We start from the raw sequence: 14522 nt of genomic DNA, 5'->3' as shown, positions 1-14522 counted from the left end.
GATTCGTTCTTTTTGAACAAATCTTTGAAGTGAACGAGATGAACTGATTCCTCCCACAAAACGATTTGTTTGTTTGAGTCGCCGCCTTCCGCCAAAAGCTAAAGAGAAGCTGTTCGCGAACGACGAACTTCAAGAACTGGCGGAAACAGTTCAGAACTGTTTCCTACAGTTCTTTTATCTTATATCCCTTTCTTTCAAGAGGAGGCCCCCGTTAGGGCCCCTCCGAAATACTAGATCAGGGGTGCCCACACTTTTTTGGCTGGTGAGCTACTTTTGAAATGACCAGCTAACCGAGGTCTACCAACCAAAAATAAAATCCCAAATTGCAAGGGTTGCTGAATAACACGTTTTATTTTTACATGGGATAACTACAATAGGGCTGCAACAAACGACTAATTTGATTATCGATTAATCTATAGATTAATGAAACGATTAATCGACTATTCGGACTACTACTGTGTGCCTTGCACAATTTCTCAAACGCTCTTATTTAGCCATCAACTTTTAGATTTAGTTTGAGGTTGTTTTAGGCATGTGGAAACTAACAATGAAGACAATAAAGATGAATACTTGATTCAAAAATACATATATTATTAAATTAACTTAACAAATTGTGAACAAAATTAACATTGCTTTTTATTTGAATTAAATAAATAATATTTCACATCAAAAGAAACAACAATGTTTTAACAAATCTTATTAAATAATCTTATGACAGAACTGGAAACAGAATAGCTGAAACTTTAACAAAATAAATAACTCAGTTACCTCTAATCATTAACCCATGTTTGTATAATGTAGTTAACTCCGTGTGTTGCTGCTAGCATACATAACACCTGACGTGGAAACGTTACTCGTGGATGGGGCCACAGAGCTACTAGAAAGATAGTCGAACCCGGTGCATTCGTCCGTCTGAATGTGGTGCACTTTTGCTAAATGTTTAGACAAATTGCTCGTGTTACCGCCCTTACATGCTAAACACTTTTGGTGACGAGCATTGTCCACCTCAAGACGGGTAACATGTAACCACACCTTGGAGCGCTTCTCTCCACCATCTCCTCCGTGTGTTGCTGCATGTAGCAGATGCGTGTGTGTAAACTGCCCCGCCCCCTTGCAAACAGACGGGGGAGAGAGAGATCTCTTCTGGATTGGAAAGATAGAAAATACACCGACTATAGACGCATTTGTTTGTCTTTTTGCATGTTAGAAACGAGTTGTCGACACTAAGACCAAGAGATAATGTTTGTGTAGCAATAATACATGACCTTTCTCTTTCTCAACTCGCTACTCGGAGGGAAGTCGCTGTCATATGCCTTGTGAACACTCCGATAATGCCTCTCCACGTTACCTTTCTTTGGCAGAGCGACGCTTGCTTTACAAATAAGGCAAATAACCTTAGAATGTGACATCACCAAAAAGATTCTCCCTCTCATTCTGTGTGGAAGTGGTATGTCTTTAGCTGTTTGCTCGTTCCCGCACTCATTTTGTTGTTTGTCTCTCCCGGCACTTGACTGATTTTGTATCGCTTTGCATTCTGGGTTAACAGACTGGAAAGCAATAGGTCGCTTTTTCTGTCAATCAAGTCAACTCCTGAATTAAGTGGCAGGGAGGCCAAGGGAGGAGGGATCAAAACCTGTTTTGTCTATTTTAACGGAGCTGGATTTTTATTTATTTATGAATGACTCGCGATCTACCAGCATTGCCCCCGCGGTCGACGTACTGGGCACCTCTGTACTAGATGTTCCATCTACACAGAGTTGGACTCAGTTAGACTAGTTTGACTACCACAAATACAATGAAGTACTTTACTGTTGGACTCAGTACTAGTTGGAATTCTACCACAAGTAGGCTACTATGAAGTTATTTTACTGCATACTTTTTCAGTTATTCTCTGTCAAACTCCTGTGGCAAAAAAATCATTTTATCTCTCATCAAATATGGCAGAAAACATGCAGTTTGACAGAGGATTAAAACTGTAATCAGAGCCCTCTCATCTGAGCTCCGTTACACACACACACACTGGAGCGGGACATCCTCCTCAACCTGTCCGCCATAAATGCCTCAGAGGACGGATACCTGAACCGTAGCGTCCAGCTAGCTTAGCCGCTAGCTTAGCGATAAATACACAGCGTTGTATTCTCCTCCCCCTGTCGGCCCTAAAAGCTTCAGAGGGCAGATACCTGAGCTCCATAGTGCCCCGTTAATGTGAAACACACACACACACAGCGTTAGCGGGACATTCTCCTCCCCCTGTCGGCCCTAAAAGCTTCAGAGGGCGGATAGCCGGGCTCCGTAGCGTCCCACTAGCTTAGCCGCTAGCTAAAGGTAAACACAGATGGGTACATAGAATATGAATAAATCGTCACCGATGTAGAGGATATATTTTTTTATTCACTTTGAACTCGGCCAAATGGAGTTTAATTTTTGGGGATTTAAGTTAGGCCTCATAGTACGTGCATGGGTTTGAAAGTATAACGTGCTAGACTGCTGTAATACATCGTATAGTCAGGCACAAATTTATGAGATTTGAAAGCAATTCTAGAACCCTGAAGGCAAGAGAGACTGAAAAGAGTCAAGGGAAGCTTATAAAAGTTAACAGCATTTAATTACACAAAATATGCGGTGGTGTACAAAATGAAATGTGCGAGTGGAGGCGCTCTCCACATCCGACCGGTCAGTTCAGGTCAGGGGGTCGAAGAGATCAATTCTTGGCTTGCTCTTCCTGTTGTCATCTGAGGTCTTCTCCTATTGGCCGGCGTTGTCGGGTCCAATGCAATTCCTGCCTTTTTCTGTAGCTAAATTGCATCATTCTAGCGTCTGTGGTTATTTAAACATTCCCTGCTACACATTATTCAGCGTCAATAAATGAGTGCTAATCCCAGTGTGCTCAGTGTACAACATCACATGTCATTTCACCTTGGTTCAAGGTTTGAAATCGTATGATTCCGCCAGATGCTAAATGCTAACCGGAAGTGACACATTTTCAGAATAAAAGTGTTAAGCTAATAGTGAGAACTTCCGGTTTTTCAGAATAAAAATGATTTAAATCAAATAGTGTATTTAATTCAAATTACGCCATATCAACATTGATTTTAATTTCTAACAATCCCTCCTTACATACCATTTAAGGTATGTAAATAATATTGAAATCAATGCGTTCTTCATCCGAACATTGCATGGTACATAACTCATAAAAGTCAAAAATACAAATAATACATATTCATCATAAATATAAAGTTTTTCATTTGTGCATAACTTCTATCTTAAACCTTTAATGTCACTTCGCAAAATAGCAGCAATTGGCTTGGTATGGAAAATGTCTAACGCCCTCCTTTCACATCATAAATCATCTTCATACTGTATCTGGTGTAAAGGCACTTGTTCCTTTACAAAGTATAAGAAGGATTAAACTATCTAAAAATAGCTAAATATTACTCTTTATTTAAACAAGTCTAGCGCCATTCTATCGGTCTGTTTTTATCTAACTGTTTGTGTCATCCTTTTACTGTGTCTCTGGTGCAATTTACGAATCTCTGCTGGCTCCAGTAGATATAGTTCTCTCCATCCACATTCTTGTTGGTTCTGGGACAGAGGAATAATAATTCAGAACCTGCTGATATTTGAATCTTACTACTTGGCATATGTTACAAACAAAAAACATCTTCTTGGTGAACTAAATAAAATCCTTGTAATCTTTCTCAAATCTAATATAACAATTAACTATTCCTGTTTGTGGTAAAAACACACTAACGTTATGTAATACAATTTCATTATGATTCAAAAACAACTAAAGTCATGATGATGTCAGAGTGAATGATTTCCTGAGTGTGTCTGTCCTGTAAGGTACGTCATTCTCTGCTTGGATCGTGTGCAGAAATCCCATCGATTGCACCTGGCAATACTGCTTCTACCTATCTATTATCAAGCTGAAAAATGAATACAGAAATCCAACATACTGTCATCAAATGTCTTTCTATTATGAATTTAAATGAAATGTATATCCCCATAATGATAATAATAACCTAAACAATAAAGTCTATGGCCTTTACTTCTTTTACCAGGCTAGTTACAAGATGTTGTCAAAATTAAATTCTGTCTCATTACATTACTATGTTTCAGCTTAACTGTTATGTTCTTTCTACATTTCAAACCTCAGGTACTTTAATATCTGTTGAAATATTACAAAATTGTTTCATTATCACAGGTCAACTTTTTCGGTATTCCATTCTGGAATTAGATCTCTTACAGTAGCCCCTTGGCCACTGATTCTGCATCTGTGTTACCTGTTATAACTCAATCAATATTAGAAACATGTCAACATTCACCAAACAGTATATTATCCCTAGATATGGAGCAGGTTAATCCTAAAACTATCTTCAATGCTCAGTTTGAACATCTGGGTTGGGGTGGAAAGTTTCTTTCAATCCTTAAAGAAAAAATTTAAATTGTGAATTTTACATTTACATGTTGACATTATACACACTCCCCCCTATTTACACATGAACTCATGTGTAACAAAATCCTGTAATGGGGAGGGGGAAAACACTTTCAGGTAAATATTGGTTAGGGACATAACGAACATTGTTTACAATTTTAGACCCATTATTATTATTTCCACAGTAAACACTTCAGTGAAAATAAGTGTTTCTCTCCGTCTTTCAGGCCCAAAAGAAACAAAATCTTCAGATTTTAGATTGAGTTTTACATTTGCAAACCGCCAACTCCTGTGGGAATAAAATATCATCAAGTAGATTAGAAACGGGTCACATGTCCGGTTTCCCCTTTTTATGGAATTTTTAGGAAACCTCTCGTTTCCCTTGGAGCTCCAAAATAATATGTTAGTCCAAAAACATGCTTGGTTAGTTATTGTTTTAGAATCATGCAGTTACACTGATCACATGCCGGCATTCATTCACACTCACACTATCTGGTTGTCAAGTCAGGTTTGGTTTGGTGACTGACCCCAGGGTCAGTCATTGACAGTGCTTTTGTCACACTGTCAGTCAGGGTCAAAGGTAATTTGGTCTCAGTCTTTTGGCCATGTCGTGCTCTGCAGAGTCTTTTCAGAGGTATTTCAGCATAGGCGGGTTCCCTTTATCTACAAAAATATGTCATATGTGGAGCGCCATTCCTTATTCATTCACGATTTCAACTATGATTTTCAAGATGGTTCTAACTTTCCTTTTGGACTTCTGCCTCCCATCTTTCCTGAAACTTGGTACAAAACTCACTTCCTTATAGTACTACTGATACTGCAATTCATTTACACCTAATTAGTATTACAATGTCTAATAGATCTAATTCAGAAACTTGTGTACATAACTATTATCTTGAGTCAAACCATTACTAGGATCTGTGTAGCTCTGCTATGTATTTCATATATCTTCAATTCTGGTCCACTTAAAAAACAACGTTAAACTCTTTAGCAGTGTGTGGAACCTTGGGTGTCCGAACATGTAACAATTACTCCCTCCTTTATCAAGGATTTTAAAACAGAAGTCATTTCATATTTCCATCTGAAAGCCCTCCTATGGTAATAAGTATGCTACAATGGAGAAATCAACACTTCAGATTGGAATACTATATTTGGCTTGGCACGAGCTCTTCCTTTAACATGATCCATACAAATACACAGATGTGTCTTATAGAGTGGTTCCTAAAACTATCCTTTTAATGGTGATCAATATTGTAACAAATGAGATCACACGTGAATAAAAATCTTTAAAAGATTAATTTGTTAACATGATGAAAAGATTGAAGCATATGGTTCTACTCTGTACTCCACAACACCCACTGCTTAAAGTGGATTGAATATTTCCATCATGTCTCCCTCAGTGTGATTTTCTCATTTTACTTTAATAGTTTCCTCTTTACTGCTATTTTTAATTTACAAATTGATTAATTCATGGTTAATAAATCTGTTTGTCTTTATGTATTTATCAAGTGAATTCAAGTTATTTAAATGTGGTCTCTTTTATGTGCGTTTGTGAATAAGTGTGTTTATGTGTAAACTCACTCATTCCCGTTTTCCTTTTCTCCTCCTCTGGTTGTCTCAAGCCGTGACCCCGGCCTCCTCACTTCTAATCGACCATGCCAACTCCTCTGATTCTGTCTTCTCTTCAGTCCATCAGCTCTTGAATCCATCCGCTGTAACTCTTTTAGGCAGCCTTTGGCCCAGTTACATCTGCAGCCCACATCATGCCACTGTTCTTGTACTGCTTTTTATATGTCATCTCCTCCTTTACAGTCTCTTCGCTGTTTATATGGAGGGCGGATTCTGCTCTCAAGTTTCACACTTTGCTCTTGCCAAATGATCTCGTGGCTCAGCTTGGAACTTCATGCCCGGTCTGAGGGACTGATGAGAGTATCTCTGTATGTCAGCAAGCCGTTTGGTTCTGGATGCCTCAGGTGGAGATAGTTCTGGCTGCAGTTCTGTTGTTGATGTTGTTGTTGTTGTTGTTGTTGTTGTTGTTTCAGCTCTGGTTCTCTGTCTGTTTGATGGAGAAGGAGGAGTCTCCTGTTGGGTTGGGTCTTTTGTCTGCTTGGCGGGACGGGGTCGTAGCCTTTCTGACTCAGAGGGGGAGTCCAGGTCTCGGGACGCATTATCTATAAGAAATCTAGCACACTGAGGTTAAATAAATCGAACCCTTTCCACTCTGTCCCTTTCTAATCATACTATCCGTCTTAGTTGCTAAATGCCATCTAAACAACACAATGAATGTCTACTAATGATATTACAAATACTCCCTCTAAAAATTGTTTCATCCATTGCTACATATTTACCCAACCTGACTCTTTCAGGAAACCATTTTCTCCTATAAATTGAAACACCTGTTTCAAGCATCACATATTTCACACTACGAAAGAACATCTCCATATTTTCTCCAATATTTTAAATCCCACTGTTACTTAGAATAGTAAACCTGCAGAGCACACTAATCAGATTACAGTAATGACATTTGAATCAAGTTTAGGCCTATGTCTACTTTCCATTATACTTATTACTTTTAGTGAACATTTATTTATATTGTCTAAATCCCTTGTCTATGGTGTGCAAACAGTTCGAGTATAAAAAGGTGTTTTTCTCTATGTATTTACACTCCACGGATTCTTGAGTTTACTCATCTCCTGGTGCTGTCGTTGTAAAAATGTTCGATTCCTTATTGTTTTGAACCAGTTTTCCAAAATCAGTTCTAACTGCCGTTCCGTTTCTGCAAATGTAGCGGTGCGGCTACACACTGTAAGTGGGTGCCAACATGTTCCTTTTTTAACTTTGATCCGGAGTGCATCTGCAGTGCGTTCTACAACTTCCCACGGTCCACTCCATACAGGTTGCAACAACTTCATCTTGTGGATTTTTACATTTACCCAATCCCCTGGTCCAACAGAAATATTCGTCATGTCCCTGGCATATGCTTCCGCCTCAATTTTTCTCATATCTAACACTGGTTCTCCTCTGTATTGTGAGGTGATACCTTGTGGTGGATATTGCTGAGTGGGGCAATCTCTGGCCAAATGTCTACAATCACCACATATGAAGCAGCCACCATCTCTTCTTTCTCTTGAGCGTTGCTTTCCATTACATACATTACATTACATTACATTGCATTTAGCTGACGCTTTTATCCAAAGCGACTTACAATAAGTGCATTCGACCAGGAAGATACAACCTTTAAGAAAACAGAATCATATAAGTACATCAGGTTTCATAGAGCCAAACATTTCAAGTGCTACTCAACTGGCATTTAGAAAGCCAGCCCTTTATTAGTATATAAGTGCTTTGTTAGTAATTTTATCGCTCGAAGTGGAGTCTAAAGAGATGAGTTTTCAGTTTGCGTCGGAAGATGTGTAAGCTATCTGCTGTCCTGATTTCAATGGGGAGCTCATTCCACCATTTTGGAGCCAGGATAGCAAACCCACGTGTTTTTGCTGACGGGAACTTGGGTCCCCCTCGCAGTGCGGGTGCAGCGAGCTGTTTGGCTGATGCAGAGCGGAGTGCACGTGCTGGGGTGTACGGTTTAACCATGTCCTGGATGTAGGAAGGGCCAGATCCATTCGCAGCATGGTACGCAAGTACCAGTGTCTTGAAGTGGATTCTAGCAGTTACTGGAAGCCAGTGAAGGGAGCGGAGGAGCGGTGTGGTGTGGGAGAATTTGGGAAGGTTGAAGACCAGACGAGCCGCTGCATTCTGGATGAGCTGCAGAGGTCGGATGGCACATGCAGGTAGACCAGCCAGGAGGGAGTTGCAGTAGTCTAGGCGTGAGATGACGAGAGCCTGGACCAGAATCTGCGCTGATGTCTGGGTCAGCTGGGGACGTATCCTCCTGATGTTGTAAAGCGTGTATCTGCAGCAGCGGGTTGTAGCAGCGATGTTTGCAGTGAAGGACAGTTTGTTATCTAGGACCACACCCAGAGTCCTTGCAGTCTGAGTCGGGGAAACAACAGAGGTGCCGATGTTGATTGTTAGGTCAAGAGTGGGACAATCTTTTCCCGGAAGGAAGAGGAGTTCAGTCTCTTCTTTCCTCTCCATTGTCCCTTTTGTTGATGCTGTATGGGAGTGTATACCTGAGCTGGCGGCTGTACTTGTGTAGGAAGATACACAGGTATTTGCTGTTGCTGGAATTGTGTGGGAAGATACTGCGGTGCTTGTGGCTGTACTTGCGTAGGAGGATACACAGGTGTCTGCTGTTGAAGATACTGCTGTGCTTGTGGCTGTACTTGCGTAGGAAGATACACAGGTATCTGCTGAACTTGGTTTTGTGGACATACACTTCCTCCTCCGCTTTGTTGGTTCTGCATTTGATTCTCTGGTTCTTCCTGAGTTTGAACTGTTGGAGGTGTCCACCCTGCCTTCTCTGCTAGTATGGCCATCTGATTAGCTTCAGTATCTTTCTCAGCCACCTGCATCTCCAAAAGTATTTTTTCCAGTTTCTTTGTTTCTTCATCATCTTCCTTTGTTATTTCCTGGCATTTGATGTCATGGTGAATGAGATGTAGTCTCCATTCTTCTGGGATTTTAGCTTCTAACCCCACCACATCTCTAAGGCGTGCCTGCACTGATTGGGGAAGGGCTTTAATGACCGCGTCCTTCCACAGCATTGTGACAGCCGGCGAAACGTCATGTCGTTCTCCAGTACAGTCCTCCCACACTCCTTCACATCTCTTCAGGAAGGCATTCATGTTTTCTTCCGTGCCTTTCCTCAGGCCGGTGAGGGCATGTAAACTGCGTGTTGTCGGGTAGATGTGACGAATAGCAGCCCAATAATTCGACCTGATGTAGTGGAATGAAGTGTCATCTGGGTCGTGCGTGCAATTGGCCTCGGAATCTACTGCTCTTGCTTCCAGTCGTCCTTCAATCCGTCCGAGCAGGGCCCTCATGTCTCCCAAGCACAGGTGGTCTTGGGCTGTGTATCTCTCCAGATCAGTCACCCACTTCTGACCTCCTTTCGTGAGTGGAGGTAGTTTTGCCACTAATGCTTCCATGTCCCTGTGAGTCCATGATTGGTTTTGAAATCCTCCTCTTCCAGCCGCTATCAATGGCATGGAGGTATGTGCACCGGTCTTGGATCTTTTAGTTTTCTTGGTTCTTCTCGTTTTGGGGCATTTCCCAGGGTAATGTTGCTCATTTTCGTCGCTACTATTATTCTCAGGAGGAGATGCAAAACCGCGTTGTTGCTGTGACTGTTCATGGTATGGGGAGTGTTTACTGGTTTCAGACTGTGTACCGCCGTCGTCATCTTCACCTCCCTGTCCTTCGGAATAGTCAGGAGAGTAGTTTGTTCTGCGTTTTCTTTGAGTTCTTCGTTCTTCTTGTTCTCTCCTTTCTCTCTGTTGTCTATCTGCCTTCATGTCCTGAAATCTTACATCTTCTTGTCGTCTTTCCGCCAGAAGTTGTTGGTATTTATCTTCCTCCCTTTGTCTTTCGGCAATAATGTCATTATGGGCTTCAACTGCCTTTCGTCTCTCTTCAATAATGTCATTATGTGCTTCATCTGCTTTTCGTCTCTCTTCCATTCCTCTGTTGAGCTGCTCTTCCATTCTTCTGTTGAGTTCCTTTTCCATTATTCTGCCGAGTTCTTCCATTCTTCTGTTGGATTCTTCCTCTCTTCTGCAGAGTTCTGCTTCCATTCTTCTGCTGAGTTCTTCCATTCTTCTGTTGGTCTCCTCTTCCATTCTTCTGCTGAGTTCTACCACATGTAAGCTGTTTGTCAATCCTTGGCTGGCATCTTCCAGATGGAATACCAGACTTGCAACCATAGCTTTTCTTTTTTCAGCTCTGTTCATAGCAATGTTTTCAGGTCCATACCAAGAGGGTTGTCCGGCTTTGATCCATGCTTTTTCCTGTTGTAGGTATTCAGCATTCTCATGTTCAACTACAGCTTTTCTATGGGCTTCCGTTGGTCCAGGCTGATCATCTGCTGGAATCAATCCTCTCGTTTGCCACTGTTCTAACAGTTTCTCCATTTGGTTCCATATCCTCTGTCTTTTACTTGAAACTGTTAAAGCATCTGATCTGATTTTTACCCTTTCCTTGATATCTGCAGTTGAGCCTGGCTCTGCGACTGGTCTCAACTTGGTGTCTTTTGGCGACATGTTTAAGTACTTGGATAATATTATTAAGTTATCAAAGATGAAAAACTAATCCTCTAAATAGTACCTTTGTATTCTTTATAAAGATATCCTATGTCACCTGAACTTAACTTTAAAATCTGGTTGTTGTTTTTTGTTTTGTTTTTTTCAAATAAATTAAAATGTTGGAAAATCAAAATCAAAATCAGACAAATTAAATTAACATTTTGAAATTATGCACATTTTAAAATCTGAATAAAGAAATAAAAATGAACAGGAGTTGACTTAGTAATATGAAAATAGGAATATGGTGCAAATCCAAATAAACCGTGTACAGTGTATACTCAAGTTTATGAAATTATGCAAATGTCATAAAATGAGTCAACTACAATACTTCAATTCAAAGAAACCTCCTGTAATCTTTATCTGTGTGGTGAAGAATGTATTAACTGTAATACTTATTATGTCCGCTAGGGGAGCTGTTTTATTTTTGAACTCCTCTCAAATGTATCAACTAGTACTTCCGGTTCATAAACCTACTTCCTGTTTATTTCCCCAAAATAATAAAGTTCAAATGACTTTCTTTGAAAAGCATGAAAAACAAAACAACTCAATCTACTCTCAACGTTCATCTACACCATCCCTGTGTATTTAATCAGTAATTACCGGTTGTATCTTCACTCAAACTACTTCATCATCTAGTAATGCCAACTGGCTAGCTAACTAGCTTAGCAGTATAGCATAAACCTCATGTGACTGGGGGAAGGGGAACACTCAACATGTGCAGATTAAAACCACACTGCTTGACAATACAAAACAACACAATCTTCATTTATCTTAGCTCTAAATTCTTTCGATGCTGACCTTAAAAGCTGATCTCATACCAATCTTGTACACAATCGTTTCGGCTTAGAACATTGCACAAAAATATACTTTTCGGCTTAAAAACTCCACACAATATACTTTATTAAACCAGACTACGCCGGTTTAACACATCAAACATATAGACTAACATGAATGGACCCAGTCCAGTGTAAACCAGATCAAGTCTGGTACCTCCCCAGAAGGTCTTAATACTATGTAATATTCACATTAATCGGGCGGCGCCGAGGATACAACAGAGATGAATAGAAACACTATATACAATCTCCACACCACTCGCAATCACCACATTATCACCACAGATCAATCTACAGATCACTACCAACGCTTGCACCTAATGTAAGTTATTTAACTATACAGTTTTTGAATTGAACAGGTAACTGTCTCACCTTTCGTTTAGGCCCAGCCAAAAACTCCAGCAGTGAGTCTGTAGCCTGTCCTCCCTTTGTGCAGCCTGGTGTGATGCTAGTTAGCTTGCAGCCTTCCCCTCTACTCAGCTCTATCCTGCTTCAGGTCCACCCAGGGACGCCAAATTGAAAGCAATTCTAGAACCCTGAAGGCAAGAGAGACTGAAAAGAGTCAAGGGAAGCTTATAAAAGTTAACAGCATTTAATTACACAAAATATGCGGTGGTGTACAAAATGAAATGTGCGAGTGGAGGCGCTCTCCACATCCGACCGGTCAGTTCAGGTCAGGGGGTCGAAGAGATCAATTCTTGGCTTGCTCTTCCTGTTGTCATCTGAGGTCTTCTCCTATTGGCCGGCGTTGTCGGGGGGCGGGTCCAATGCAATTCCTGCCTTTTTCTGTAGCTAAATTGCATCATTCTAGCGTCTGTGGTTATTTAAACATTCCCTGCTACACATTATTCAGCGTCAATAAATGAGTGCTAATCCCAGTGTGCTCAGTGTACAACATCACATGTCATTTCACCTTGGTTCAAGGTTTGAAATCGTATGATTCCGCCAGATGCTAAATGCTAACCGGAAGTGACGAATTTTCAGAATAAAAGTGTTAAGCTAATAGTGAGAACTTCCGGTTTTTCAGAATAAAACGGATTTAAATCAAATAGTGTATTTAATTCAAATTACGCCATATCAACATTGATTTTAATTTCTAACAGATTTAACAATTATATTTCTTAAATAATATGTAGCCTATTCCCAGAGCATAATTCACGGGTCAACAAGGTGAGGTGTAAAATGTGTTTTAATATCATACATTTTACGCCAGCAAACTTCTTGTATGGACTTCGGCAGTAGTGAAGACTCACTGAACGAATTAAGTACAAAGACGAATCGTTCGCGAACGTGCAAATCACCAGAAGTCGTTCGCGAACCGGTGAAGGGATCCCCGAAGGGATTCGAAATGCCCATCAGTACTGCAGAGCAAGCTGCTGACGTATGTGCTCAGTGGGCGGAGTTACAGAGATAAACATAACTTTTTGACATGGTTGAGACTTATAGAGAGGCGAAGTCACGCCCATCTACTTCCGGTCCATGGGACCCCGGAAGCGAAAAATTATACATTGAATTCAATGGAGAGAGAAAACGTATCTTTTGATCCCGTTTGAAATGTGCCACGAACTACACATATGATGTTTGTCAATCTTAAACAATCATTTCCATGTCAAAAAAGTCACATTTTGTCGTAAAACTGTTGAAATATAAGACTATGAAAAATACGCGACTACAAAGACTACAAATCCCAAATCCCATTCTGGGTCGCGCATGTGATGTCACAGGCGATAATGCTCCAAGTGGTTGCGACTCGTAATTAAAGCGAAGAAGAAGATTTCATAACTGATTTATTCCCTCCAATAAATATAAGAGATTGCTCCAATAAATTCACTTTTATAAGATGCCTGTGTGCTTTGTACCATGTTGTAATCACAAAAGTGATCATACCACTTGCTCGTTCTATCGCTTCCCTTCTTATGAAAGGACCAGGAGTCGCTGGATCAGACATATCAGGTAATATCATAGGTAATATACATGTTGTGCATGGAACATAGTCAAGTTAGCTACCTAGCTAGTAGCGAGCACGTTAGTTAGCATTACATTACTTAGCCTTGTCATTTTTAGTAGCCTTACCATGAAGTTATTATTTTATTACATGAAGTACACCAAAATGTTAAACAGTAAGAGTAGTCATCATGGTAAGTATTTCGTGAAACATTTGAAGAGTAGCCTACTGCGCCCTCCACCGGGTGCTAAGGAAGCAGTTCAGGGAGAGTCGAAGGAAGGCAGGCAGGCAGGGAGCTTTGCATGACATTCTTCTGGACATGTGTCATTGTGATGACAGTAAGGGTGAGTCAATCTGCTTGTTGGAAAGACAGTAGTTGAGTGATTACTGAGAGAAAATTATTAAAATAGATAATTATTCAGTGTTGTTACTTTAAAGTGTTGTTACTGACCTTTTTCTCTTTTATTTTCTTTACCTCACCTGTAACTGCTGAGACCCTGAGGAACATGCACACTGACCTGCTCTGGCAACCTGATTTCCACTGTACGTAATAGTATTTGGTTATGGTATATTATTTATATACATCAAAGGCACAATGCACCCCCCAGAGAGACACATGTATTGAGTGTGATATTTTGCATAGGTCACGTGAAATCATCTTTACATACTAGAAAACTGTAGGAGCGGCAACTTGTTTTGAAATTGAATTTTTAATATCCGATAATAAAGTTGATCTGTTTTCTTTATTCTTCTCTCTTCCCAGCTCCATCCATCACCGTTCTCTGTTCCTGCAGGTCCTGCTTGCTAATCAATGCTCATATGTTTTTACACAATTACAAATAAAGTCAATGTACTGTATGACATGAAGTTGTGCTTCATTCTGAGTCAATAATAAATTCATTCTGCCTTCAACTGCAAAATGATTGTGGACTGCACCGACATCCATGTAGCTGCCCCCCAGTAAGATGAACCAAGCAAAGCTGACACTCAACATACAGCTGTGCTCTTAAGTTGACATGAAGAATTTGTGAAATATTGGTAATTATTTGGAAAAAATGACTGACGATGCAGAAAACTTTTTTTATTTAGGAACAGTGGTCAGGTGAAGC

General features: G+C 40.3%; 2 long non-coding RNA genes across 2 annotated transcripts; one reads left to right on the top strand and one right to left on the bottom strand.

The window, feature by feature from the left end:
- Positions 1-2583: 2583 nt before the first annotated feature.
- Positions 2584-12541, bottom strand: LOC307046057. Its single transcript, XR_013810062.1, has 2 exons — positions 11841-12541; positions 2584-6617 (listed from the first exon to the last, which is right to left on the bottom strand). It is a non-coding gene; the product is annotated as an uncharacterized lncRNA (long non-coding RNA).
- A 382-nt stretch (positions 12542-12923) lies between these two features.
- LOC307013750 lies at positions 12924-14274 on the top strand. Its single transcript, XR_013801049.1, has 2 exons — positions 12924-13956; positions 14177-14274. It is a non-coding gene; the product is annotated as an uncharacterized lncRNA (long non-coding RNA).
- The last annotated feature ends 248 nt before the right edge of the window (positions 14275-14522 follow it).

This window comes from Notothenia rossii, assembly GCF_949606895.1.
Source record: "Notothenia rossii genome assembly, chromosome: 7".
In the NCBI taxonomy this organism is placed as follows: domain Eukaryota; kingdom Metazoa; phylum Chordata; class Actinopteri; order Perciformes; family Nototheniidae; genus Notothenia; species Notothenia rossii.
This window is presented reverse-complemented; position numbering and strand designations above follow the sequence as displayed.